General features: G+C 45.4%; 1 protein-coding gene across 1 annotated transcript in view; it reads right to left on the bottom strand.

Annotated features, from left to right (window-relative positions):
• CNTNAP2 (contactin associated protein 2) overlaps positions 1–13,726 on the bottom strand; it is a 1,422,658-nt gene that overhangs the window by 81,366 nt on the left and 1,327,566 nt on the right. The window lies entirely within an intron of this gene.

Below are 13,726 nucleotides of genomic sequence, written 5' to 3'. Positions count from 1 at the left end.
ATTTCTGTGCAAGAGGTTAGAAGGAGCTGGTAGCAAAGCTCTAAAGCGGAGAGACTGGCAAGATGCAGATGAGAAGGATCAAATCTTAGACAAAGTAGCAGAGGGAAATGCCTGCTGATTCTGAGATCAAACAAAAAATGTGACTGAAAGCAGTGGTTCCCAAACCTGCCTTCACATTGAAATCACCTGATTCCCGCTAGATCCAGGGCTGTCAGGGAATCTGCCAGTGAAGGAGCTTCCCGGGTGATTGTTTTCAGCTGCCTAGGGCCAGCGCTTGTCCTAGGAGAGAAGGAAAGTCCTACCGGCTCAGGGAGGAGGCTTCTTGTGGGCAGGCAGGTCAGGGCATCAGGATAAGAGGGAGCTGCTTGGATGTGTAGTGGGAGGGCTTTCTTTGGGGGCTGGAGTGATGCCTCTCACAGACTCAGGGAGCAGAGAGGGAGAGGGAGCAGCAGGGGCCTCCCCAGCTTTAGTGGGGTGTCTGTGCTGCACCGTTAGGGAGGAATGAGGGGAAATGCGAAGTGTCCCCTGTGTTGATATCACTAGCACCTTGTTCTGTGCCTGGGCACTGTGGCCAATCGATAAATATTTCTGGAACGAGTGAATAAATGATTGCCATTCCATTAGGCACCTTCCTACGTGTTGCCTAATCTTACAATTGCAGCTACCCCTGGGAGAGAGACTGTTATCCTTTGTAGCCGGGACACCCTCAATGTTCAGAGAAGTGAAGTAACCTACCCACCCGCTTCACGGTTAGCAAATGCAATGGATATTTTAGCAAAGAATGAGCAATGATAAGCCTGGCCTGGTAGGTTTCTTTCCACACTATTGGGATTCTGACAATGGACTTGAGTGTTTCATATTTGAAAACATACGAAAGATTGATTTCTTCATGAATGATTAAATTTTAAGGTCAAAACCAGTAAGTTTCAAATATTTCCTAAGGAATGTGTCTATTTTCGATATAAGTTCTATGGCATTAAATTATTTAATAATGGCTCTAGACTGGGGGACAGAGGGAAACTAGACCGCATTTTCTTCCCTCCACCAGTTGTTAAAATGACTACTTGTTCTGGAATGTACCTTTTAGATTTGGCTTTTTTTTTTCTTTTTCATCAACCAAACAGGAAGTGTAGGTCACATAGGAGTCAGTCAGTACTCACAGGCTTCCCACTGGAAATCTCTTTTTAAAAGCAACCGAAACTTTTTTTTTTTAAAGACCATCACCACTGCTACTGATTAGTAAAAGATGACTCTGAGAAGCGTATCAACCACTATATGTTTTCAGCCTTCCTCCTTTTTTCAACTATTTTTATTTTTCCTTCCATATTTCTCTAGATGAAACTAGATAAAACTATATCATTTCATTATATCACTATTTGTATTAAATAAGGACTAGAATTAAGGTGCTATCTTGCATAAAATTATATTTATATGCTCAGTCATTAAATTCAAACCCCAAATCTATGAAATAAGATAGAACCAATCAAAGACAATTCTGACACTGGATTCAAATCCAGTATAAATGTTCAAGTTCTTGTAGAATGAATGAATAAATGAATCTAGTTCTGTAATGAGAGGCAGTTATTTAAACCAAACAATGTAGTCATGGCTGGATATGTAGATATTGGGGCAGGAAGACAGACATCAATTCCTCTGGGCAAGAAGGGAAGGAGAATGAGGGAGGTGGGTGACCTTCCTCCTAAGCCTCTTAGTTTCAGTGGCTTCATGAAAGATACGGGAATTTCAAGCCAGGAGAACTGAGCACTAATTTGTTAAAGTCATTAAAAAAACGTAAAATATTTAAACCTGGAGAATACTGTAGTTGAATATATCAAAAAGGCTAAGGCAATGTTAAGTAAATAAAAATCTAGAAAGTTTAGCAAATTGTCTGTAAATTCAAATGTGAGTCAGCAGACGGAGATGAAGGGCCAATGAAATGTATTAGGAGGCAGCTTTCTCCCGCATTGCTTTTAGGGGGTGATTAGCTGGGGAGCAGGCTGAAGATGGATACCAGCCATCACATTTCAGTTCTTGCGGTTACTGATGTCTGCCTCGTCTTCCTTCTCTTGACGTGTAATTATAAGCTAGGTGTATAGCTGATACAGCAGCTGGTCTCACTCCTGCCTAGTGTCTGGGAGTCTCTTGTCTCTGCTAGGTGTGCTATCAGAGCTGCGTTAATCAGTCGATGTGGAGTAGCAGAGCCTGAGGAAGTCGCCTCTCTGCTGGAGGTGTGGGCAGTGATTGGCAGCACTCAGCAGCAGCAGGAGACTCCCGTCATGTGAAAACTCCCATCACAGTCTGCTCCATCCCTGCAATCACTCCTAGAGGCTGTGTGTTCTTTTCAAAGGCATGGCAGGCCTGGGTTTCATTGTCTTTTCCCTTTATGAGTTGAGGTATTAGAGAGGAGACCCGCTGTGGGATTAGAGTGGGGTGACCTCTCTTTGCCTCTGACATCATCTTGAGCCACGGGAGCTCTTTCCTTCTTGGACTTTCCCATGGGGTTTGCTGAGTCTTGCTGCCGTGTTAATTATATTTTCCCTTGGTTGGCAGAATACAAATCAGCTTAGTCATGCTTCTATTTCCTCCAGACACAATGCAGCTGAGAGGGAATTTGGCTAAGTGCAGACACAAAGACCAGGCGCCTGGCTCCAGGTGCCTCATCTTCCCCGTCTTTGAGTGGTTCCACCTCAAACACAGACGTGAGGACAAAGACTCATTGGTGGGATCTGCAAACACTGCCCTCTAAAATTAGAGTCTTGATATCATGAAAGTAGGTTTCCCCTCGCTGTGTCTTTTCGGGAGGCCCCTTCTCTCCACTCTCCCAACGTCTCCCCCAGTGATGGCTGGGGTTCACCCAGGCAGGCCCTTGCATGGGCAGCCCTCCCCTCTGGTACAAAGCACTTGGCTGATCTCTCTCTTCTTGGGTATCATGGCAGTGGCAGTGCTTCTGGGGCCTGGCAAAGGTGGGCAGGCCCTGGTGCTCCATGCTGGGGCAGAGTGCTTTCTGCGGTCACAGCTAAAGCAGCTGGTGCAGCCTGTGGTTCCTGCAGAACCAGATGGGGCTATTTCTCATAGCTACAGAACTGTGGGTCCACCAGCACACGCTGGCTCTCTATGACCTGGAACAACCCCTTTTCCTAACTTTTCTGGTGTTTCTTACCAAGGTCCATGGTGCCAGCCACTACTCCATTGTCTTGCCAAGTTATTGTGTAGCAAATTTAGATTTTTGCTTATAGCCTGCTTTTCCGAAGACTTAATCACTACATGGTAGACCACCGGATTGACTGTCACCAGGCTGCACCTAAAACCCATGCTGCCTTCAGCCCCGAGAGTGGACAGTGCGTCTCTTGCCTCTGTGCTCCCTTGAGTGAATTCCTTCCCAAGAGACCCTGAGATCCCTCATGAAAACAGCCTCCTTGAACCCAAAACCTTCCTAGCCCCAGACATGCCTGAATTCCAGGTCAGACACAGTTCAGATCAAACTAGACTCTCTGTGATATAAGAACGGTGATCACAGTCATGCTGCTGCCATTCATTAGGATGGGGATGTACAACATCTTCTGGAAGTCACTAGAACTGCTGTTGTGGGTCATTAGTCCCATTATGATGAAAATTACACAAACTCTAGCAATCACTTGTCATGCTAAGAATAACTAACTGAAAACTCTTCAAGGATGGGAAGACTGATGTCATAGGGAAAGTTCCGGAGCGGAAATCAGGATGTCCTTAGCCACTAACCAGTGACAGGAGTTGTGCAAGTCAGATTACTTCTTGAGGCTCCAGTGTCCTCACTTGCAGAACATCCAACACCGGCATTCCTTGCCTGGGAAGTCGGATAAACATACATTTTTGCACAGCACAGAAAGAGGCTCTCCAGGAGTTGAGACCTGACTTCGTGGCATCTCTTCTGACTGCAGTCAATCTTTCTCTGTTAGGGTCAATATTTTTACAACCGTCTCAATATGAATCCCTTTACCAGTAGTCTGGTGAGCTCAGTGACACTGTTCAACTGAATTTCTGGGATTTAGGTGGACTCCACCAATGTAGCTGATACTGTGTGAGGTTTTCTGTCATTTCTGGCAGGCTTTCATAGTGACAGCATGAGGTTACCTCATGCCTTTCTATTCAAATTTCAGCAGTAGGAAAAGACACCAAAATATTCCATAAAGTCCTCCCAGTCAATTAACTTCACCTAAAAAATGAGTGTTTTTTTTTTTTCCTTTCCTGAGATGGAATCTGATCTGTCACCCAGGCTGGAGTGCAGTGGCGCAACCTCAGCTCACTGCAACCTCCGCCTCCCGGGTTCAAGTGATTCTTCCACCTCAGCCTCCCGAGTAGCTGGGATTACAGGTGTGTGCCATCACGCCTGGCTAATTTTTGTATTATTAGTAGAGACAGGGTTTTGCCATGTTGGCCAGGCTGGTCTCGAACTCCTGACCTCAGGTGATCCGCCTACCTTGGCCTCCCAAAGTGCTGGGATTATGGGGGTGAGCCACTGTGTCCAGCCTAAAAAAAATGAGTGTTTTGATGTTTTTATATAAACATCCCTGTGATGGACATCTCTCTACACAGCTCTGTTTGGAGGAGCAGGGCTGTTAAGAGTGGCAGAGGAGGAGTCCACTGAAATCTGAAAAAAAAATCTTTGGGCAACATGGTGATAAAGGATATGCCATGATGTTTACGGTGGCAGTACTCACACCAGCAAGGGTAATTTTACAAAGTTGCTCATAGGAGTTTCTGTGATCCTATTTTATACTTGGTTTAGGCTCTGTTTCTTTTCTTTTGCAAATTTATAGTAAAGTGATTACATTGACAAGCTGTTCTACATCCGCCCTCCCCCTGTTTCTAGCGTGGAGCCCTGAAGCATCGTTCAAAAAAAGGACAAACAGCCTGAGAGGCAGATAAATGGATGGCCTGGTTTAATTTTAAATCACATGAATGATGTTGCTTCTCTCTCTTCCCCTGGAGAATCTCTTTCCATGTCTGACTGACGATAATGTGTGAACTTTTTCTTACTTAGCAGGGAGAATTAGTTTGTTTTAGTATCCAGAACACAGCACTGTATTTTGCTACTAGCTAAGTCCAATTTTTAATAGATTACCATGCATAAACATGATGGGAGTTCAGAAGGGCCACGCTCTGGGTCAAGATTTTTATAAAATAAGCTGAGACTCAATTCATTTTTCTCAAAACGCTGGAGGCCCCTGCCCTTGCCAAGCCCAAGATCCTTTCTCTCTGAACTGCTCATTCACAGTCAATGCTCCCTCTAACTATGAGCAAAGCATCACATCATATCCTATTATCCTAAGAATAAAATAGGAAGGTGGAACACACAGAAACCAGAATTTCATGTCATAAGCAAATAAAGCATACACGGCTTTAATATACATCTATTCAATGCTCTACAATAGTTGCACAGTTTAAAAATAATTATAGGAATTATGATTTTTGCTCTGTTGAGCCAAATGTTTATAGGGTTTTTTTTTGGTCCTCTCAGTTTGTCATGATTTTATCAGGTAAAATGTGATCTTTTTGTATATTTATTTTAAAACATAAAGGCCCTGGATTTGACAAAACAATGACAGCAATTTCTTTAGCCCCTCCAGCACCTCATGAACCACCATCCAATGCTTCCTTGGTCTGGGAGGAAAGAAGAAAGAGCAGAGGGTGGTGCTGCATCTGGAATTGTGATCAAAATGGTGAAAGGTGCTTGTGAGGCAGGCAGGAAGCTCCATTTCCTCCCTCCTGCCCTCTCACACCACTTACCGAATGTGATCATGTGCAGGGCAGGGTGTGGTAGTTGTTGGGAGAATTCGTAGCTACTGGGGGTTTTAGACAAAGAGTAGGCCATTCTATCCATCCATTGCATCCATCCATTCCACCTGTCCACTCCATCTGTCCACCCCATCCATCCATCCATCCATTCCATCCATCCACTCCATCCGTCCATCCATTCCATCTGTCCATTCCATCTTTCCATTCCATCTATCTACTCCATCCATCCATCCATTCCATCCATCAACTCCATCTGTCCACTCCATCCATCCCATCTGTCCACTCCATCCATCCACTCCATCCATCGGTCCATTCCATCCGTTCATTCCATCCATCCACTCCATCTGTCCACTCCATCCGTCCATCCATCCATTCCATCCATCCATCCATTCCATCCATCCATTCTATCCGTCCATTCCATCCATCCATTCCATCCATCCATCCATTCCATCCATCGACTCCACCTGTCCATTCCATCCATCCACACCATCCATCCTTCCATCCATCCATTCCATCCGTCCACTCCATCCATCCCATCCATCCATTCCATCCATCCACTCCATCCATCCACTCCATCGGTCCATTCCATCCCTCCACTCCATCCGTTCATTCCATCCATCCACTCTATCCATCCACTTGATCCGTCCATTCCATCCATCCATTCCATCCATCCACTCCATCCATCCATCCATTCCATCCATCCATTCCATCTGTCCATTCCATCCATCCACACCATCCATCCGTCCATTCCATCCCTCCATTCCATCCATCCATTCCTTTCATCTATTTCATCCATTTGTGTCTCAATCTGTATTTGCTTGATACCTTTGTGGGGCAGGCATGCTGCTGGCTGGGGAGGGTGGGGGCCTCAGTCAATAAGCCCAGCAGGCCAGACGGGGGTAAGGGCCTGCACCGGGGAAGCGATGGTGTCAGTGGGGAGCTCTGGGGCAGGCCCTGGCCCGGCGGGTGTGCATCAGGGAAAGCTTTGAGGGTGAAGAGATATCTCCTCACTTGAAGGATGAATCAGAGTTGGTCAGGCATAAGGCTGGATAAGGAATGTCCCTGTCATTGAAATCAACATACTCAAGGGTTCAGATCTCTGAGGGAGAATGATCCCAGCACTGACTGTCACTGTTGATATTTTTGACCCTTGGGACTATTGATCACAAAACACCTACCAGGAGCCTCTCCTCAAGACTTTCCCCTTCTAATCCTTTCCAGGTCCCCTTGATTGCTAATAGCACAGCACTGGCCTCGTAACTCAAATCCTGGGGCGATCTTCGGCCTCTGTCCTGTGTTCCTATTATACTGTGACCCATAGCCCGCACATCTGTTCCTGTACTGTTCTCAGGTCTTCCCCATCCTCCTAGTAGAAGACTGTCCCCAGCCCGCCACCATGCCTGGTCCACAGGGGGCTGTCCGTGACTGTCAGAGGAATGAACAAAGAGTGAATGTGCCTGAGCCACCAGGGACTTCTTGATGGTCTTAACTTCCTTCTAGGCATTTTCTTGAGCCTCTGATGCCTCCGGAGTGTTTCTTCTTCTCTTCCAAACTAGACCATATAAAAATGGAGTTTAACTTTTTAGCGACTAGCAAATAACATAGCAATGGCCACTGGAAGCTTTCAGCAATTTTCAGAAACACTAGAGAATCCCCAAGGTCAGACAGAATCTGTGGTCCTGGGGAGCCTGCTGGGTGTCCTGGTCCAGGGGTCAGAGTCTGTTGCAGACAGGGAGGGGGCCAGCAGCCCCAGGCAGTAGCATGGAGAACACAGTGAGGGAGAAGTGGCTTGAATTGAATTCCCCGGGGGTGGTTTGGGCCTTTCTAGGGAGAATGACCCTGGGCCAGGTGCCTGGAGCACTTAAATAAACTCTCTGTGACCCAGCCCCGATTGAGGGTTGATGTGAGTTCTGTGAACCTCAATGCTGGTTCCATAACCCAGGTCTTGAGAAAACCTTCCCTATAAGTTCACGGCCCCAAAGCCTATTGAACACCAAGAGATGGAATCTATAGACAGACAACAGCTTGGCCCTATGCGACAACAGCACACTGACCCACAACCTGCAGCAGACGTTCCAGGAAGCTGGCCCCAAATGGTCAGGACTTAATCAATGAATACCAGATTCCCTAATTTTGTCCCTGCTGCCAACTTTGGGCCAACCAGAGGGAGCCAAATATAATCCCCTTACCAGTTACACAGGATGCCTCCCGTGTCAGGCAGCCCTCCTCCAGCTTTTCCAGGCCAACAAGCTCCAGCCCCGGCACACCCCAGCCTTCCCCTCTCTCTACCTGAAAGCTTTCCCACTCCCCGCTTGCCTCAGGGTCTCTGCCAGGCACACGTGACAGTGGCTGACTCTTTCGCTACAGCAAGCTCTGAATAAATAGCCTCTGCGTGTTCTCATCTGGGTGGTCTTTATTTCCACACTTGTGCCTTAGAGGTTTCCTCAGAGCTCCTGGAATAAGATGCTGATGGAAGTCAGGGTTCTGGGAGATATGCTATTCCTTCACAACTTTCCAAGGCCCTAACTACCTTTGTCAAAACAGAAACCAGTGTCCTCAGGTGGACATTTTACCTGTAAACTCTGGATCAAGGTCAGAAGATCCATGTGAGTGGATCCAGTGTGGAGATGATTAGATCTCCACCAGAAGGGGATGGGGGTGGTACAGGGCAGTGGGGGGATCTGTGATCCAGAGACCAGATTCTCTAATTCTGCTGTAATCCTTGAGTTTCCAGGCAATGGAAACCCATAGACTTTCAAAAGTAATAAATACAAAATATTCTATCCAAGTTAGGAGCAATTTGCAAGACAAAAGCAAACACAGTGAATATCTATTATAATACGATTCTAGGAGACACGTAATCCCACTTTGTGGTTTGGGGTAGTGGTAACACCTGTGACTCAGGTGTCTGGAATTTGAAGTTGGGTAATATGTCTTTGTCAGTATTTATATGAGGGTGTGATTTGACTGGCCATGGAACAGAGGAATAAGGAGGCAATTTACAACAGGGTTTTACAAAACAAGCTGTGTTCAATAGCACTGGATAGTTGCATTCTCTAATTACATGGTGGTAATAGAAACAAGTTCAGTAAGGATGTTGGAAAGGGAGCATGCCAAGAGGAGGCTGCTGGCAAACAGCAAAACTCAGGGAGAAGTCGTCCAGCACTTGAGCTGAAATTTTGAAATGCTAAAATAATTCTCCTTGGAAATCAACAGGCAAAGGTACATCATGTTGGAGCTACACTTATCATAGGGTAGATGGTGGCACATAGACTCAGGCGTCCACCAGGGTCAGTCACCTGCAGGCCTGTCTAGCTGCCCACAGGCCACTGCAGCAGCCCCTGGGAGCAGTGAGGCCACCCTTCTCTGTGGGTTCGTTCTTTTCAGTGGTAGATATTTCATTCCTTCGTGTAATCTGCTAGGTGGTTGGGATGCAGCAACATCCACAAGAAACTGGATGCTGCCAGGATGAGAAAGCCACTGCGAGCCCATTGCAAACCTGGCTCTTCCAGAGGGGAGCGCGTGTATGAGCAGAAGGAAGCTGTCTTGTTTACCTGGGTGTGAATACCAAAACTGTGGCCCACATCTGCCCTAAATCAACACAGCTCTACAGAGGTTCTTGATTCCATTTGCTCTATTTTTTTTTTTTTGAGACGGAGTCTCGCTCTGTCGCCCAGGCTGGAGTGCAGTGGCACAATCAGGGCTCACTGCAAGCTCCACCTCCCGGGTTCACGCCATTCTCCTGCCTCAGCCTCCCGAGTAGCTGGGACTACAGGCGCCCACCATCACGCCCGGCTAATTTTTGTATTTTTAGTAGAGACGGGGTTTCACCGTGTTGGCCAAGATGGTGTCGATCTCCTGAACTCGTGATCTGCCCGCTTTGGCCTCCCAAAGTGCTGGGATTACAGGCGTGAGCCACCGCGCCTGGCCCATTTGCTCTATTTATTTTCTTTCCTGAAGAGCTGCTTCCCCGTTTCAAATCCTTCCAAGAAGAGACTAGATTAGGAATGCCGGTTAGTTTGGTCCAGAATCACAGGAGTGAGGAGTGAGATGGCAAGATGGAAGGGCAGATGGCTATGAAGAGAGACCCCAAAGGGATGAGGAGAATTACATATAGAAAACAATGTCTGTTTTATTGGAAAGGACAGATCATGGAAACCATACACAATGAAAAAACATCAGGACCCATAACCGAGAGGCCAGACCCTAAGATCCAGCTTCCCTCTGGATGACGGAAAAGATCCCCAAAGATGGTCCTGAGTGCCAAGCTCTCCCAAAGCATCTCAAAGACAGGGTCAAAGTAATGGGATTAGTATAGCATTTCTCATTGTTGGCTGTACATTACAATCACCCAGAGAACTTAACGAAAAAAAAAAAAAAACCTGTTTGCACAGGTCCATTGAAACAGGCTGTCTTGGGTGGACTTGGGTGTCTGCAGGTTTTTCAAAGCTCCCCACGTGGCAGTAATTTGCAGTGAGGGTTGAGAGTCTCCGGGTTGGAGCAAGACAACAGGCAAGCCCAAAAACAGAAGGAGGTACTGGAGGGCATTTCACCTGGGGCATGCTCAGTTAGTCAGTAGAAGTTTACTAGCAGACGCATGGCTTCACGGTAGAGCCGTCCATGAACCTCTCTCTTTCCCCTTCCATGCTGTACTCCTTGGGCCTGGGGAAGGAAATAGCCTCTCTGAAGTTCTTGGCTGTGTGGAGGAGGGTAGATGCCTGAAAATAACTGGGGTGCTATAAGGTAGGAGAAAGAGGAGCTGGCTACTGGGAAGGCACCCACCAGCTTCTGCTATGTGCTAGCAGATTGAGTAATCATGAAGTTTCCCCAACTTGCTAGTTTAAAAAGTTCTATGTTTATACGTTGCTACCTAAAAATAAATCTATTGGTTTGGAGTCATGGTTGGGCTGGAGACGCAGACATACGGCAAATAGTGCCTTTGGCCATCTCCTGTGCAAGTCTCTGAATTAGATGCTGAAATGGTTTTCTATTGGAACTGAGAGTAGCTTGCATGGACAAGGTTCTCCTTTATTTACTTCTGGAGACATTCTCCTAGGAGGGAAGAACAGCACCAGATGGTCTTTGTTAGCTGTGACTCACGTTCTTAAGTTAGACAAACAAATGAAGTAAAAACTAGGTGGGTTCTGGTACCTCAGATTAAATCTATACTTTTCCATCTGAAGGTCATACAAGGATAGGTCTTTATCATCTACTCTTAGATGTTTTTCTTACACTGTTTTTCTTACAAAACTACTTTTATAAACAGGCACTGAGGCTGTAAAGGTGAAAAGATGCTTAAATTTGTATTTAAGGAGATTCTATATTACTGCTTTCAAGGCTCTAGAATCTTATACAATAGAAAAGACAAAAATCTGTCCATTTATTTTACAGAATGGCCTTGCTTGAGATCTGGCTTGCCATTGGCTAGCATATAGAATTTGCTATGTATGTTAAAAAGCTGATTCTGTAAACCGAGGTAATTAATCAATTTGACACAGATATTTTCAATGGTTTCAACACAACTCAAAAGTAAGTGTTGTGGATTTTTAACCTTTTGCTCTGCCTGATTAGAATGGGTATGGCTTCTCAACACTCTTAAATATTCTGCTTATAAATCAGTTCATTCTTTCAATGCATGTCCTATGTGTCTGACACTGTTGTGGGTGCTGAGTATCTAGCATAATACAAAACCCAAATCCCTACTCTTTTTTTTCTTTTTTTTTTGAGATGGAGTCTTACTCTGTCACCCAAGCTGGAGTGCAGTGGCACGATCTCGGCTCATTGCAACCACGTCCCAGGTTCAAGTGATTCTCCTGCCTCAGCCTCCTGGGTACCTGGGATTACAGGCACCCGCCACCATGCCCAGATAATTTTTGTATTTTTAATAGAGATGGGGTTTTGCCATGTTGGCCAGGCTGATCTTGAACTCCTGACCTCAAATGATCCACCCGCCTCGGCCTCCTAAAGTGTTGAGATTACAGGTGTGAGCCACTGCGCCCGACCTCAAATCCCTACTCTCTTGAAATTACATTCTGGTGGGAGGAGAAGGGCCACAATTTGGTGAAATGCATAGAATGCTTTGAAAATGTGAGTTATGGAGAAAAATAAATCAGGGAAGAGGGATAAGGCATCATGCAGTGGGATTTGCAATTAAAAACAGTGGTCAAGGAAGGCCAGGAGAAGGTGACAGTTGAGTATGGCGGTATGATGACTTTCCAGGGGGTTCCCAGGCCCCTTTGCTCCTGCTCCTCTGCCACTTTGTGGGTTCTTGCCTATGTATGATGCCTGGGACACATCACCTTCATTTGGAAGATTAAATGGGGCTTCAGAGGCCAGGTGTGGTGGCTCATGTCTGTAATCCTGGCATTTTGGGAGGCCGAAGTGGGTCGATCACCTGAGGTCAGGAGTTCGAGACCAGCCTGGCCAACATGGCAAAACTCCGTCTTTACTAAAAATACAAAAAATTAGTGGAGTGTGGTGGTGTGCACCTATAATCCCAGCTACTCGGGAGGCTGAGGCAGGAGAATCACTTGAACCTGGGAGGTGGAGGTTGCAGTGAGCCGAGATTGCACCACTGCACTCCAGCCTGGGCAAAAGAGTGAAACTCCGTCTCAAAAAAAAAAAAAAAATGGGGCTTCAGAGACAAGTCTCACTCAGTTTGAGAAACAGGCAGGCAGGAAAGGTTGACCCACGGACGGCAGAGAGGGGAATGCCTCTTCACACCTCCTCCCTCTTCACAGTTCCAGTGGTTTACTTTACTGTGCTCTAATTTCTGACCCACAAATGTTAGTGTTTAAAAGAGTTCACATTTATATAGCAGACACAGATGGTGACTATTAGATTTTAGTAAAGTGGATTGAAAACAACTCACATACAATTGAGGAAGAGGCAAGCTGTCCAACCGAGTTAGATGTAATGGGATGATTCGTCTATGGACAAAGAAGAGGAACTCAAGAAAAGGGCCCAAATGTCAGGAATTCAATTCAATTTCTCTAACATTAACCAGACACTCTATATGGGTTCAGCAAAGTGAAAAGTAGGCATTGTGGGAAAATGAGGCAAACAATTAAAAAAAAAATTGTACTACCTCTTAGAATCATGCACAAAATAGGTTAAAAAATAATGTAAGAAATCCATAATTGGGAAGCCATGTGGCACAGAAGAAGGACCATGGATTTTTAAGCCAGTTGGTTCTGGGTCTGAACCACGATTATGTCTGTCACTTGCTAGCTATGTGAACTTGGACTAGTTATTTAACCTTTATGAACCTCGGTTTCTTCTCACGTAAAATGGGAGTGATAGGACAGGATTGTCTGGATAAGAGATAATATAGGTAAAGCATCTAACAACAGCACCAGGTATTATGGTGATTATAACAATAGTGATGTATTTATTATTCTTAGTCAAATGAATGCCACTAAGAATTTGATTTATAAGACTCAGGGATGGCAGAGATCTGAATGATGTGGCACATTTTTGGGGCGATTTCGGGAAGAGGACAAATTTCAACCTGGGCTTTGAAGGATGGATAGATTTTAGAAAAAGAGAACGATGAGGGGAAGGGAGGAAAGGTAGTCCCTGAATGAAACTTAGAAGTGAGGAAAAAATTTGAAACAACAACAACAACAACAACAAAAAACAAACAAAAAACAAAAAACAAAACTACTTATTTAGGCGAGAGCTTGGAGAACAGCTTGAATGGAGGTCTTTGAAGTAGGAAAGGAGAAATAAGGTTGGATAAACTGGTATATAACCAGACTGTGGATAGCTCAAAAGAATGTTAGATGTAAATATATTGCAGCAAAAAATTAACTCCTTGATCACAGACAAAACTATTAACTTTTTGATCCTAGACGTGCCCAAGTACAACTTCAAGAGAGGGCTATTTCTTTGGCATTCAGTTTTAGCTATATTAAAATCCACTTACAAAAGTTATCCTAGAGAGGTTAGG

Source organism: Hylobates moloch, unplaced genomic scaffold (genome assembly GCF_009828535.3).
Source record: "Hylobates moloch isolate HMO894 unplaced genomic scaffold, HMol_V3 SCAFFOLD_1, whole genome shotgun sequence".
Taxonomy (NCBI): Eukaryota; Metazoa; Chordata; class Mammalia; order Primates; family Hylobatidae; genus Hylobates; species Hylobates moloch.
This window is presented reverse-complemented; position numbering and strand designations above follow the sequence as displayed.